The 15273-nt window shown below is 36.7% G+C and overlaps 1 long non-coding RNA gene across 1 annotated transcript in view; it reads right to left on the reverse strand.

Annotated features, from left to right (window-relative positions):
• Positions 1-11334: 11334 nt before the first annotated feature.
• LOC145992653 (uncharacterized) overlaps positions 11335-15273 on the reverse strand; it is a 58774-nt gene continuing 54835 nt past the window's right edge. The window contains exon 3 of the long non-coding RNA XR_014442190.1: positions 11335-11566. This is a non-coding gene — a long non-coding RNA (uncharacterized LOC145992653). The remainder of the gene's footprint in view (positions 11567-15273) is intronic.

The following is a 15273-nucleotide window of genomic DNA, read 5'->3' on the forward strand; positions in this document are numbered from 1 at the left end:
TATATAATAAGTAACATACTTGTAGTATTTACTAGATCTCAGCAAATATGAGTAAAAATTATATTTTTTATGCATATTTAAAAAACTACCTTAGGTAGAAGCAAAGCAGAGTATCTAAAAAATAACTATTATTCAAGTAGTCTGTAGTTTTTTCATACCTAAGAAACTACCTTGACACCATTCTTAAACAAGACTAACCACCTGGCAGTAGAGTTGTTTGAAGCATAAGTTAAATACATCACAACTAATCAACAGAGTGTCACATGACTCTAAGGGTAGAATTCCCAAGCTAGATATTTAAGAATGTTAATCACCTTAGTATGAGGGTTCTAGCATGGTTGGTCATTTTGCTACACCTAGAACTTAGCTAAATCCACCAGAAGATATGAAAATATAGATTAATTTTGGAGAAAATAGGCTACGGTATCAAACAGATTTGTCCGGTGAACTCTCCATTTCTCTACTACTATCATTTTACGACATATTACGCCATGATTCTATTGAGACATTTTACACTTATAGAAAAAACAGAAAGACACTCTTAAAGAATTTTTCTTCCGAGATTTGAAATTGTTTGATTCTCAAGCTAAATATTGAAATATGCAATGTAAATAAAACCATCTTGGCTTTTTGCTATGTTCACTGCAAATAATGAATCATGAATTCTCCTCATTGTCAGTGTTTTGGACCAACTTATCCCATAATTTCGGACTCTGCGGACATAAGAACTGTATTGAATATCTAGTGAACTCATGAATTTGTGAGAGGTGATTTTGAGCTAAATCATACACATTGTGGGCAAGGTAACTATTGTTAATTTGAATGTATTCTTGGCGAAATACAAAAATAATTTAAATACTTCTGTTGTTCCAGGACAACGGGTGCGATAATGGTGGATCTAAATTCACCTAGGTACATCGGGGTAAGGTACCATGTGTGAGGATGCTTCCCTCAATGAGTTTTTTAATGATTCACAAAATACCCTTCTTACATATATCGTATTACGGAAGTATCATGAAAACAATAGACACCAACGGTCTCCTACAATCTCCACTGTCAATTGTCAACACACAATTACTATTCGCCTATTCAATGGTCATGAACACTCTACAGGGGCCATTGACATAGCTGAGGTCCACTCTCGATTAGCCTTTCTGTGTGTAAAGTGGACTTAAAAACTTACTCAAATAAGGATTCCCAGCATTCAATTGGAAAATGTTGATGCCCAAATAAGTGTTAGTATGCTTCTTTCACCAAATATTTTTAATCAAGAATAACAACTGAAATGATTCAGAAGAATATATAGCCACACGTTCTCTCTCCATTTCTGTTTTTCTTTTTCCCCCTCTCTTTCTCTCTCTCTCTCTATATATATATACATATAAATATATCTATATCTGTTCTTGTATGTCGTTTTTCGCATTTTGCGTAGTTTACTTCACCTGCCTTTGTTATTTAGAGTTACTTTTCTGCCACTTTCTGTTAATCACGACGATGGGGATGAGTGATGACATGACGTAATTGATGAAAGGATACTAACAACGAACATCCATGCACAGGTCTCTATTTATTGTTCTTTCTTGTATGTCACCTCCGAGTTTCATAACTTTCTATTACCTTTCTCAGCTACTACTGGTTTTGTCTGAATTTTGTCTTTGACTTCTTCCTCCTTCACATTATCCTTTTCTCTATTTCCATGGAATTATTTCCTTCAGTATAACTCTGTCCAGGGACTCTCTGCAGCAAGAAAACGAAGCAAGTCTCTGCGCAAGTAGTGACTGAGGGGACTTGACAAATGAACTCGGGCGAGGGAAAAGTATTGCGTGGAAGGGGAAAAAAGTGACTGCAGCTACTAGCCTTTACAGCGTCGTGTTCTGCATTCGTGTTCCGCCCAATTATTAGCTTCCCTTCTGTACCTTAAAACGCGGTTTTCGTACCGACATTCCTCGCTTTCTATCACCTTGGTTTCTGTCTCTCCTCTCCCTCAGCTCATTACCTTGTCTTTCGATCTCCTTGTCATCCTAGTTTCGCAGACTCTCACTTCCCTTATATTATATCCGTCTGAATTTCATTCAACTTAGAGGAAAATGTTGGTCTGGATCAAATAACAGACCCAGTTTTCAGTAATCCATTTAGAGACGTATTATTTTATTTGTCCAATTAAAGATTATACTAAGACGTCAATTTCGGGGATTGGGGTAACCCCAGGAACAGTTCGTCTTTACACCACTTTAAGCGCAAATAGTCTAATAGTGAATAGGGTACATTAAAATTGAAATTAGAAATATTATGGGATGTGATTGAAAATCGTAAAAGTGCAAACGACCCCTTAGTAAACCCTAAATAAGAGAAAACCGAAATTATTTCAATCTTAACCCATTAACGCCCATGATCCCCATTTGGGGTTACACAAATATTGCTTCACTGAAAGTTGTTAGTGGGATTGCCAAGAATTGGTATCTACAGGTGTAATGGAATTTTTACACTACTCAGATTTCAAGGCACTGTTTCTGTCCACGTAGCAATCAGATACGTCGAAGTCTACATATTTAGCCAAAGTAATGAACAGCAGATATACAGACGGTAGTAAGGGCTCCATCCTTTCTTATTTTTGGCAGCAGGTCAATTTACTTAATAATATTCAGACTGGCATGACCGACCAACAAAGAACAGTGATCATTGCGAACCAACTCCCCGATAAAGTCAAAGAAGCCCTACTAATCCATCCATATATCAGCCTGGAGGTGGTAGTTGAGATTGTTGCTAGGCTAGATATAGTCTCTTAGTATAGCCAAAGGAATGACCAATGGAGGTTCCAACCCAGATTCCCTCAGAACTGACAGGATAACTTTCAGACTAGGCATGTAAGGGTAGAGGGACCCAGGTTCGGACCGAGTCCCCCACGAAGGTCTGAAAATAACTTCCGGAGGGGCAGCAACGGGAATTTTAATGCACGCAGGAATAACTCATACTGGGGCGGGCCAAACTCTTACTCCAATTACCACAACAGGGGAAGTTGTAACTTCAGCTATCGTAACGGGAGAAGAAACTCTCCGGTACAAATAGGCATCAATCGGGGTAGCCAGGGTTGGAGTTCCACTTGTGCATAAGTGGGATCGATCCCGAGAACCTGAGCAAAGTCCCACTTTGAATCCAAATAGCCCTACGTTTAGAACTGGTAACCAGCCCACAAGATCTTTAAATGCCTAAGCTTCCCTCTTACAGGAGGTAGGCAAGGGGGAAGCTCAATTGATACCGATGATGGGGAAACAGAAGTAAAGCAATTGGTGAATGATGACAATAAATTTGAAATTTGTAGAGTAGACCTAAATTTTTATAAAGATTTTGAAGATAATGAGGAATATTATAATACAAAGAACCTTTCATTGCCAGTGAATATAAGAAACAAGGGAAAATGTAGATCATTTGTTAATGTAAGCTTAAATAAGAAAGAATATAAGGCACTCGTAGATTTCTGGGCTGAAATTTCTGTAATGGCTGAGAGTGTTTGGAGAGAAATAACTAGTGAGATCTCAAAACCTACCTTGCTTAATACAGATAACATAATACTGATAGATTATAGTGGTAACTAAGGACAAACATCATTGGGAAATTTATTACACATTTGAATATTGGTTGTAAGGATGTAACATTACAGTTTTTAATAGTTAAGGAACCACCAGCGAGAATTTTGATTATGTTGGATTTACTTTTTGCACTAGAGGCTAAGCTAGACCTGAAGGAAAGAGAGTTGTTATTAAACACAGAACAAGGAAGTAAAGTGGTCTAGCTAAGACTTATCCGATACCGTATAATTATAAGGCTCAAGCTAGGGAGCATTTAGAGAAACTTTTAAAGTGGGATATTAAAGAATCTAGTGAATCACATCACCTCAACTCCCTGGTGGTAATACCGAAATCTAATGGATCGCTACTCATTTGCACTGACATGCGTAATGTCAACTTACACCAAAAAGTAATTCAAACTAAGCCAATTAGAATAGATGAAGCCTTGCAAGGTTTTCAAGGCAAGAAGTGCATAACTACGGTAGACATGTTTTCAGGTTTTTACCAGATATTGATTACAGAGCAGCCTAAACCGCTTACAGCATTTAGTTTTGATGGTAAATTTTACCAGTGTAAGAGGTTAGTCTTTGGTTCTTCAAATAAAGTGCAAGCATTTACTGAAGCTATGAATGGAACACTAGGGGATACACTTTCAGATAAAGTAATGATTTAAATTGATGAATTGTGTATTAGGACAGAAACGTTTGAAGAAGACATAGAACTCTTAAGAGAAGTATTTTCAAAGATTGCAGCTACTAACATGACCATCAAATTCAAGAAAAGTTTCTTTTGCAAGGAAAAAATAAATTATTTAGGCCTACAATTGATCAGAAAGGCATTCACATAAATCAATATAGGATACAGTCGATAATTGAAATTCCCAGGCCTAGAAAACAGCTGCAGAAAATGTTAGGTTCTTTTGCCTGGTTAAGAAAATTTGTTCACAGTTATTAAGAAATGTTTAAAAATATTACAGACTTGCTCAAGAAAGACAAAAAGTGGGAGTAGAGCAGAAAAGAAGGAAATAGTTTCTTATCTATGAAGGATGCCATGACCAGAAAAGCTACGTTGTATCATCCTCACATGCAAAAGGAATTTTTCATACAGACCGATGCGAGTAGAGTTGGCATAGGGGTCTATCTGTTTCAAATTGATAACGGGGTCCCTTGTTTCATTTATTATGTAAGGAGAACATTGATTCCATATAAAAGAAAAGTACACAATTACTGAACTTGAGTGTTTGAGTATAATTTTTTTCATTTCCAAATTTAGACAATATGTAGCTGGTATTAAATATACAGTCATTTGCGACCATCATGCTTTACAGTGACTAAATAGCTCAAAAAATTGGAATGCTAGGATGACGAGATTGTCTTTAGAGTTACAAGTTTACCAGTTTCAAGTTCACTATTGGAAGGGTAAGGAAAATGGTCAGGCAGATCTGCTAAGCAGAACAATTGAAAATAAAGAAACTGAGAACTTACACATAAATGCCACAAGAGAACCGTTCCGTAACGAGATACTTGACTTTTCTGTTGACTTCGTAGCTGCGGAGTAGCAGAAAGACCCCATACTTATTCCTATCATGTCCAGTCTCGATTAGCGTATCTGTGTATATTGTGGCCCTTTAAAACAATTACTCTCTCTGCGCACAGAGGCTGATTGGGACTTGTGATACACTTTTAAAAGAGCGATTTTATATAGGTACACAGTAGAATTGGCCCCACCTGAAACTGTAGGTCCAGCCCCGATTAGCCTATCTGTGTATGTTGTGGATTTTTAAACAATTTATTAGAACAGGCGATAAACTTTATCCAAAGTGATTTTAACGGATGGAGTTTTTCGCCCCGCGATATAGATAATAGTTTAAATATAAAATAGTTAAAGCTGATTTTTTTATCAAATGGTTAAGTGTTCGATTCCCAATGTTGGCAACATTGGATATTCAATTCTATTTGTTTAGAAGTCCCGATTAGCTTTTGTGCAGAAAAGGGAAATGAACTAAATTGGAAAAAGGTTGTAAAAGTAAATGCTTTAATCAAGAGGTTCCGGATTCGATTTCCAATGTTGTCAAATTGTCAAATATGAATTTCTCTTTAAATGAAAATGTGTGTTATGAGTCCCGATTAGTTTTTATGCACGAGCAGATATTCGAAAAGCAAAACAAGATGGCTGACACTGGTGTTGTTTTATTCAAGAAGTTCCAGGTTCGAGTCGCAATGCTGGCAAATCGCAGAATAACATTATTTAAAAAATGAGTTACTATTCCAAATTAACCTTTATACACAAATAGAAATGGCTGACTTCGGAGACTTGTAACCAGGGGGTCTGGCGTTCGATTTCCGCTGGGGCTTTTGTTGGCGTTTTTCACGCAGTTCCGAGTAACCGTAATGCATAAAGTTTGAGTTGTTGTTTCACCAGATATCGAACCTGGAACCTCTTTCATTACAGTGCAAGGACTTTACCACTTGTGTAAAAAGAGAAAGCAGATTCTGTTGTTTTGCTGTCTGGACTTACTACCAATTAGCTATAATGCATAATGAGTTAGCAAGATAAGAAACATGGCCAACACCATGGCTATGTGATCAAAGGGGGTCGAGTAGAGGCGAACAAATTAAAGTTGCGGGGGTGGGGCGCAGAACGTGTTTCTTACGCTACTGATTCCTCCCAGCGACGTCGTAACTTTCGACACCACCGCTGCTGTCTCGTTGGTCTCCTGCGTATTCCACGCTCCCCAATTACCTTGTGCAGATAAAGAAAGCCCGTCGAAAGAGTAAAGAGGGCCTATAGTATCTTCATTTTCGGTGTATGAGAAAATCACCGCAGTCATGCAACACGACTTAACGTAACTCCTAGCAGATTACAAACTAAACTACGTTGATTCGTGCACTCAACGGCATGGTACTTCGGAAGGATCCCTCTACTTGGCGCTAGTAAATTAACCAACGCGGGTTGTTTGATTGGTGGGCAAATTTGATCGGCCGGTTTCTTTCTGGACAAATCTTGTATAATAATAACGTGTAGAAAATATATTGTACTATGACAATCCACGTCCTAAATGCTTTTTTCAAGTGTATTTATTTGGTTTAACGATCAAATGTGTGTTCATAATTGATATTGCTGCAAAATTCCGAATTGCATTTATCAGTCAACCAACATTATGAACTATCCTGTTCCGGGATTGCGCATTTGGTGGTAGCTGTGCACCGTACAGCTGACCGAATGGTTTAAAGAACAGTTCACAGACAGTTCGAGTCTTCCGCTCACCGGGTGACTCAAATCAGCACAGTTCTTCTTTTTCTATTAAGTTGTTTGAGAATATTATTATTGTGGCATCAACCATAGTGTGCAAATAACATGATTGATACTAAAAATACTAATTTATATCTTGATGTGCATGTAAACGTGCACTGGATAACGAATCCAACATTGCTGAACTGAACTAAGGAATCGCTTGCGTGAGCAGGTTGATGGAACGGTTCGGGAAGGACTCGCTGCACGTTGAACAAAATGGACAGGACAATGGACGTCTGTTTGGAATAAGCCAAAAGGAATCGGCTTACATCACGTTCATCGAGGGATTGCCAGTTGTTTGGAATTGCACAAAACGTCAACTAAAACCAGTGGATGGTATTACGGTTCATATATCGAATTGTAAATCAAAGTGAAGCCCGATATTTGGAAATTTATGACGGCTGTCACGAACTCTTGGTGGATATACGCAGTAAAACTTAAGTACCTAGTATATCACCTTCTATTCGAGTGCATTCAGAACATTGCAAGTGGAAAGTGACCTCAACTAATCATCATTACAATTAATATGCTAGCATGCGTGTGATAATATTTATGGCCATATATGGCGATTACGTGTTCTCGTAAAACGTGGTTCGGAACAATGAACGTCGCCTAGCCATTTTGGGCAAATACAGCTGACTAGTCTTAAACGAACATATCATAAGGGTTATTGAAACCATTCTGACTAAGTATTACGTGAAGTATAAAGAAATTCACTTGTAAGAACAATAAATGATGTATTAGTGGGTGTTAACTCAAGGTCATGTGACATTGTTTACATGTAATAATTCGCTAATTGAAGAGGTGATTATTATCTCCTCAGCTAATATCATTCTTTGTGATATGGATCTTTAGTTTGACGGTTAAAAATTGTTAATTTAATTATTTTGAAAACCGTCCAATTTTCACTTATTTTATTTTCAAAATCGCTTCTCAGTTACCAAAGGAAGTATTGAGTCTAATGATAGTTTGGGTAAAGACACCGCGTTAAGTGTTTACAGATTATAGCCTTAAGTGTACTCACATTGGAAGTATCGAATGAGTTTGTATCTCATTTATTCAGTTGTGTAGTTCCTTGCTGATGTTGGCTGTTCAAGGATTAAATTATGAAAGATACAATTGAGTATCCTATTCATATACAAAGTCAATTTTCATCCTTCCTATTGTTTAATAAAAAAACGCATGTTCTAAACTATGGTGTTACAATATAACCTGGAAGAGCTCCCCAGAGTGATTGAATGTTGATATATGTGTACTAATGCCAGTATTCCTTTACAGAGGGCAGGGTGAGGTTCGTATTGGTCACTCTGAGTAATGTTAATGTTAATGACATCAGTAAGCATGATGGAGAATTTCACAGTAGGGATTCTGGGTAGGTGGTATATTGTAACATAGATTGCCATCCTGTCAGAGCGCTTGTGTCAATCTCAATTTGCATTAAGTAACAAAGGGTTTGTAGCCTGTGATCATTACACCATTTACGGCGTACTTAAAAAGGGGTTCATCTCTTAGGATTTGGGAGTGCATTGCGTTTGGAGTAGTGATTTAATTAGAGTCTTTACATTTAGGCGAATCGAATATTTACGGATGAAGCTTGGATTTTATTGGCATGTCAGCCTGATATTTTAATCATTGTTAGCACCTGTCATGCAAAACCAGTGCTATCGAGGAGATGGGCAATACTGATACTTAGGGGTAGGCAACAGTGATTCCAGCGTCTAAATCAATTGCAAGAGTGAAGTATTAATCTCCTTCTATTCACTTTCCATCTCACAAGTCATCGAGACAGTGTTATTTAAGTCATCAAATCACAGTCTCGTTACAATAAGATTAAGATGACTTACATTGGAGTTTTGGTGTCACAATACGAACGAAAGAAAGACATTAATAAAAGGCAGAAATGGAGTTCTTTGCAGGTTACATAATTTAAACCTATATATTTTGTATTCATTTCCAGGTATTATGATAATCATTAAATCAAGAAGACCTAAATGAGCAGGCCATGTAGCACAAATGGAAGAGGAAAGAAGAGTTTACAGGATTCTTGTTGGGAAATCTGTTGGTAAATGACCAGTAAGAAGGCCAAGATGAAAATGGAGGAATAATGTTGAGAATAGACTAAAGGAAATCAGTAGGGATGGAAAAGAGTGGATAGATCTTGCAGAGGATAGGAACTAATGGAAGGTTTTTATTGCTACAGCCATGAACCTTCGAGCTTATGTAGGGTAGAGAGAGTGAAAGAGAGAGAGAAAGAGAGAGAGAGAAAGAGAGAGAGAGAGATAGAGAGAGAGAGAGAGAGAGAGTGAGAGAGAGATGAGCCACTTGCAATAATAATCATGCCATATTCATAACACAAAGTATGTTTTTCTTAAATTACGAAGTCATTGGTTGTGTCAGATTGCAGTGCCAGGTGCGCCGATATCTGGCGATGTTATTCAGTTATTCTCCATATTAAAAGATACATTTGTAAACTCTGACATGTACCATATACCATGAGCGGACTTTTTCTCCCAGCGACAACCAAAGTACAGTCGTTGCACTTTCTTTACAGAATCTTGCGTGTTCTTACATTGCAATTTTGACGTGCATTGACAGAAAAGTTACAGAATGTGTTTAAATGGCATGTCCAGCTAAGAGGTTCTTTCATAAGACATAATTTTCCACAGTACTATCCACCATGACAATGCACAAATGAAAAGCTGTAAGCTGCATGCTCACTTATTACGATATACAGGTTAGATCTTTTGATGGGAAACATATTTCTCTGTATTTTCAGACAAGTAGGAAATTTCTAATATTTTTCAAATGTATTGCGTTTGGAAGCCAGAGCTTGGGAGTTCAAAATAATACCATTTACAATTGATTATTCTAGCAAATTATGGTGCTGTGGACTTCGGTTAAGATTGCTTATGATGTCGAAGCGTTTCTCACTAGTGAAAGCTTAAGCATTACATCAAAAAGACGATCCGAAAACATTTTAAGAAGCGTGAAGCACCATATCAGAAGACAATCCTGCATGGTGTGAAAAACATCCTTGAAACCGATATAGTTAAAAAATCTTCGCATCGGCGACCTTAAATGTCTGTTAGTGCAGAGGACATTTAACACCTCGTGAATACAGTCGAGCAATATATTATTTATACAATCACTGCTGAGCGCTACAATGACATATTCGTCACGTTTTTCTCCTCGGTCTAACATGAATGTGATGCAACAAAATGGTGGTGTCACGGTCACACAGGATTAGTGCCAAAGGTAACCTTCTAAACCATTTTCCTGGTTGCCTCATTTCGAGATTCGACAATGTAAATTGACCATCCAGATTACCAGATATAGCCCCACAGGACATCTTCCAGTAGGGTTATCTAAAAAAAAGAGTGTACACCACAAGACTCAAAGAACTGTTGAACTCAAGAGAAATATATGGAGGAAGATAGAGGCCATTCCGATCTATTTGTTGCACCACAGAATGGACAGTAGGATTTTGAGAGTCCAAGAATGTTCTCCTTAAGGTGCTACCAATCCATAAGATGTTATATTCAAACGATGAACAGTACTGTAAAGTCCTGTATGGTGGCTATGTGTTACAAAGAGCGGAGAACTCGAATCACAAATATAGTGTTGACTTGTAGGTAAAAATTAGAAGATGTACTTGAAATACGAAACATTACGGAGACAGGATGTTCTCTTCGGTTTGGAATGCAGACCTTACAAATTCCATTACTTGCCTCATCCGTGGAAAAGTACCAGCCTGACAGACGGATCTGAATCGACAGATATTTGAATTTGTATAGCGAAGCAACCAAACCGATCTGAGAAGATCGGATCAGTTTTGGATTTGGTTTGAAAGTGAGTCAACATCGTGGAAGAAAGAGAGCAGGTATGTACCTCGAGGACGGAGGCGTCACTCTCAACTTAAAAAGGTCTGAGCCTATTTACACAACCTCTCGCTAGTCCCTTTTCTTCACCCTATATTTAGATCCCGGTAATAAAATACTAAAATAATAAAATAAGGGAAGGAGGAAACATGGCTGGAGGTACTGTCTTTTTTGTAACTTTTAGTTGTAGCTACGATACAACAAATACAAATTCCAATAACTGTCGATTCAGATCCGTCTGTCAGGCTGGTACCTTTCCACGGATGAGGCAAGTAATGGAATTTGTAAGGTCTGCATTCCAAATCGAAGAGAAGATCCTGTCTCCGTAATGTTTCGTTTTCAAGTACACCTTTTAATTTTTACGTACAAGTCAACAATAGAGCTAGCTCCTCAATATAAACATTTTCATTTCCTTCTATTACTTTCTGATATATAATATTCTCTATCGGGCACCAGAAAAATCTGGAAATTAAACCAGTGGACCGCAAGGTCATTGTCTTCGGGAACACAAATAATTGGATAAGGAATTTATTTATCAAGGGTAGCTAAATAATGTTTTTTTTTAAAATGTATATAAATATATACAGGGTAAAATGTTGGTGTTCTTAAATTTGTTGTAATTTAAGTTACCATTTATTATAATCATATTAATATTATTAGTGAAAGTTATTTATCATTTTCAATGACAATACAATTGCTATTCCATCAGGAAAATATAAAGACAGAAAATGCTCTAATCTAAGTGTGATTCATTCTAACTAAATTCCAAAACGTGTGTAATTATCTGCAGCAAGCGTTGAATGTAAGCTTTCTCCTCATATTGGAAACCTGAAAATCAAAATTCAGAAACTAAGAAATCAGAAACAAAAGGTGTGATGAATCATATTGAATATGATATATAACAAATTTAATATTTATATTTTAAACATAAGGAGCTTGGAACAGTTCAAAACAAATGTCACATTCAATTTGGCTAAGTCCACTGTCTCTCGATACTTAATTGGCAGCTATGCAACTACTGTATAAAGTGTTGGGAAAATTTTGATCTTCCAATCAAAGTTAAGTTGGCTTCGGAGGAGAAAATTGCTTGACTCACAGTTTTGTTCACAGGAAGATACGTCATGTCTCTCATTGGAACTTTTATCCAACATTATTTTCCCTACATGAAATGACGTTTCATTCTTTAATTTAGGTATTAATTATTTTAATTCTAGGTAAGAGTGGTAACCGTAATTGAAGGTAAATACAGAAATTTTGTTATTTATGTCAACAGTCCCTTTCAACAATACATTTGCATGCATAGGCTAATTGCGAGTGTGCGTACACTTAAGTTGGAAACTGAAATATTATGCAACCTGATTGGAAATTCAAAAATTGCATATCTTGACACGTTAGTATATTACCAGTACTCTTGACAATACCTATAATAATGAGATATTCTATTACATGTTCATTATTTCCATCACAACATTACAAAGCTTTGAGTTTACCACAATGCTAACAGCATTTTCATAGTAAAGCAAAATCGAAATTAGAAACAATTACGGCACCAATTTCCAGAATAAAGTTATTATAAAGCTATTTGAGAAAGGAATTTGCTGAAAAATATACTGGCTATTTGATACGAAACGTTGCTTTTTTAAACTCGGCAATATATTGAGGGCGATCGTAGTGAGAGATCTTATGTATATTATTGGATGTTGGATGGATGATTCACAAGAGAAGACATTTGTAATCGGCGTTTTGTATATTCAACACAGCTTTCCTGTTATTGATTTTCGGAGGTAGCTCGATGTAACTGTTTCCACCAAATTATATGGATGTTGTAAATGTATATTGCAATTTTTTTCAGTCATTTGCGATTTCAGGATAGCGAGGAAATTTGAAATATCCAATGCTCAATTTTGTAAATCATATGATGTTTACATATGATCATACAAGATGTATTGATGAACACATGGTCTCTTGTTGGTTGTAGAATCATTTATGCTGTTCGAGTTCTGTAATTTGTACGTACAATGGTTATCTAGGTAAAATATATGTTCGGGGAAATAGTATTGTATTTTCATATATATTTACAAGTAGACTTTTGCGGGATAATGAAACACTTAATTAGGGTGCAATATAAGATTTCATGCAGGAGAAAACTACGAGACATACTAGTAATTTTCCACATGCCTAAGATATGTTCTGCATGTAAAACTATTTCGGGTGAAAAATAACTCTATTTCTCACATTCTTTTCAATTAAATAATTCAGCTATGTGCTTTTGGAATTATTCCTTATAAAGCATAAGTAATATCTTGATCGCTCAAGGCAAGGCATTTCAGGTCAAGATGGAAAGAAGACAGGAGAAATATTTCTCTACTCCTGAATAAAATGTAAACTTAAAACTAAGCATAGGTTCATATTGTTCAAAAACAGCTTGCTGAATGTTCTCCGAACTAAACTGTATAATTTCTGACATTTTGTGAGTTCATTTGGGGATCCTAACCTTGAAAGAAGGAATAGGATTCACATAAAAGAACCAGTGAAAATTGTATAATACAGGGTTAGCCTAAAAAAGTAGACACTTTAAAAGCTTTATAAATTGATTTTTTTTTGTTACATCAGAAAGCATTTAGTACTGTTGTATAGAGAAAGTCTTCAAGTTTACGACCTCAGCTTTTCGTTTGACTTCGTGACGTCAGCTTCACGCGAGCATCCTTAACGTACGTTGGACAGTATGGCCGTTAGCCAGGTGGAGAATGCTTTCTACGTGATTGAATTTGCAAACACAAATTTTGTTACTATCGTTTTAGAACACGGTATGGTAAACAACCAATCACAAGGCAGTCAATCTACGATTGGAGAAAGAACTTTCAGGAAACTGGTTGTCTGTGCAAGGAGAAAAATCCTGTTTAGGAAGGAATAGACTATCTCATTGATATTTGTCGTGCTACAAAAGGGTCACACTTAGAACACTTGTAACTTACCAATGTAAATTTCAGGACGTATTCTTCAAACCATGTAAGTTGTTCAGGTCTAATATGAAAACTCTACTTTCTGTAATACTTTGAGAGAGTCTATATGTATTTCTTTAAGGCTAAACCTGTATTATAGTAGATGATATGCTGAGTAAATTGCAAAAAAGAACAAAAACAAAAAACCGAGCACCCTGTGACCATTCAATCAGAGGTCATGACTGATCAAATTTAATTTTGTGAGGTTGGGTCAAGTTGATTTCCAAATAAGAACTAGTGAAACTTGTGAAGGATGAAATGCTTAGTATAAACAAAAATCCTGAGCTCTCTGTGGCCATTCACATTATGAACGATCAAAGTTAATTGATAGGCTAATCGGGACTGGAACTACAGTTTAAAATGGGATCTAACCACGATGTACGATGAAAGTTAATTTTGGGAATGTAGGCCAAGTTGACTCGCAGATTACAACCAGTGAAACTTGTGCCGGCTGTTTCAGAAATAACTAAGGGGTTACAAATATTTATTACAAGTGAAATATTGAACTTACTTTAATGAAACCAAACCAGAGCGAAAGAGGAACAGTTTTCTTTACACCTAAAAATGTTCAATGTGTGCACCACGAGTGACACGACACACATCGAAACGATAGTCTAGTTCTTGACATACTCGCATCAACATGGGCTGTCGATAGTGTCTATTGATGCTATGATACTTCCCTTAAATCACGCGGCACAGGTGAGACGAATATCCCGTCTTTGATGAAACTCCACAAAAAGAAGTTATACCGTATAAGGTCCGGTGATCCTGGAGACCAAAACATTGCACAAAACACGGCGAGTGATGCGAGTTATGTAGGTGATTTGAGTGTAGCCTAGCGGCAGAGATGTGAACTCTCTGTTTAACAATACATACACGCACAAACTGTTTGCGTTCCTCGATCGTTCTGGACTGGTTCCATTAACGTAAGTTCAATAGTTAACTTGAATTAAATTTTTGTAACGCTTCAATTATTTCTGAACCGCCCTAATGCAAAAAAGAATATTTCTCTGTGACCATTCGTGCAGAAGTTATAAGCGATCAAAATTTTCTTTTAGGAATGTGTGCCAAGTTGATTCCCAGATAAGAACTAGAGAAACTTGTATACGAGTGAATGATATGGTGAGTAAAATGCAAAAATCCGGAACTCTCTGTGACCATTTGTTCAGAAGTTATGAGCGATCTAAATTATTTTTTGGGAATATGTAAATCAAAATTTATTTTAAAAAGATGCCGGGAAAGTGTGAATGCAGTTGGCCACTACTTAAAGCAACTCTCACTACACAGGTTAGTACTCTTTAAAATTATTAATATAATTGTCTGAATGGTAAAGATGTGTGCGTAAAAAAACAAAAAAACAAAAACCGGGAAGCCACGGGTCGAATGCCGCGCTGTCTGCAGTCACACGCTATCCTTGCCGAGAGCCAAAATGAATGTACTCTATTTTGGTTATACTTATCTATTATGTATTGATCTATACTTATTATAATGTGTTAAGTTCATGTTTATTCATATTGAAAACAAGAGAAACAA

This window comes from Lepisma saccharinum, chromosome 9 (assembly GCF_977018435.1).
Source record: "Lepisma saccharinum chromosome 9, izLepSacc3.1, whole genome shotgun sequence".
NCBI classification, from domain to species: Eukaryota; Metazoa; Arthropoda; class Insecta; order Zygentoma; family Lepismatidae; genus Lepisma; species Lepisma saccharinum.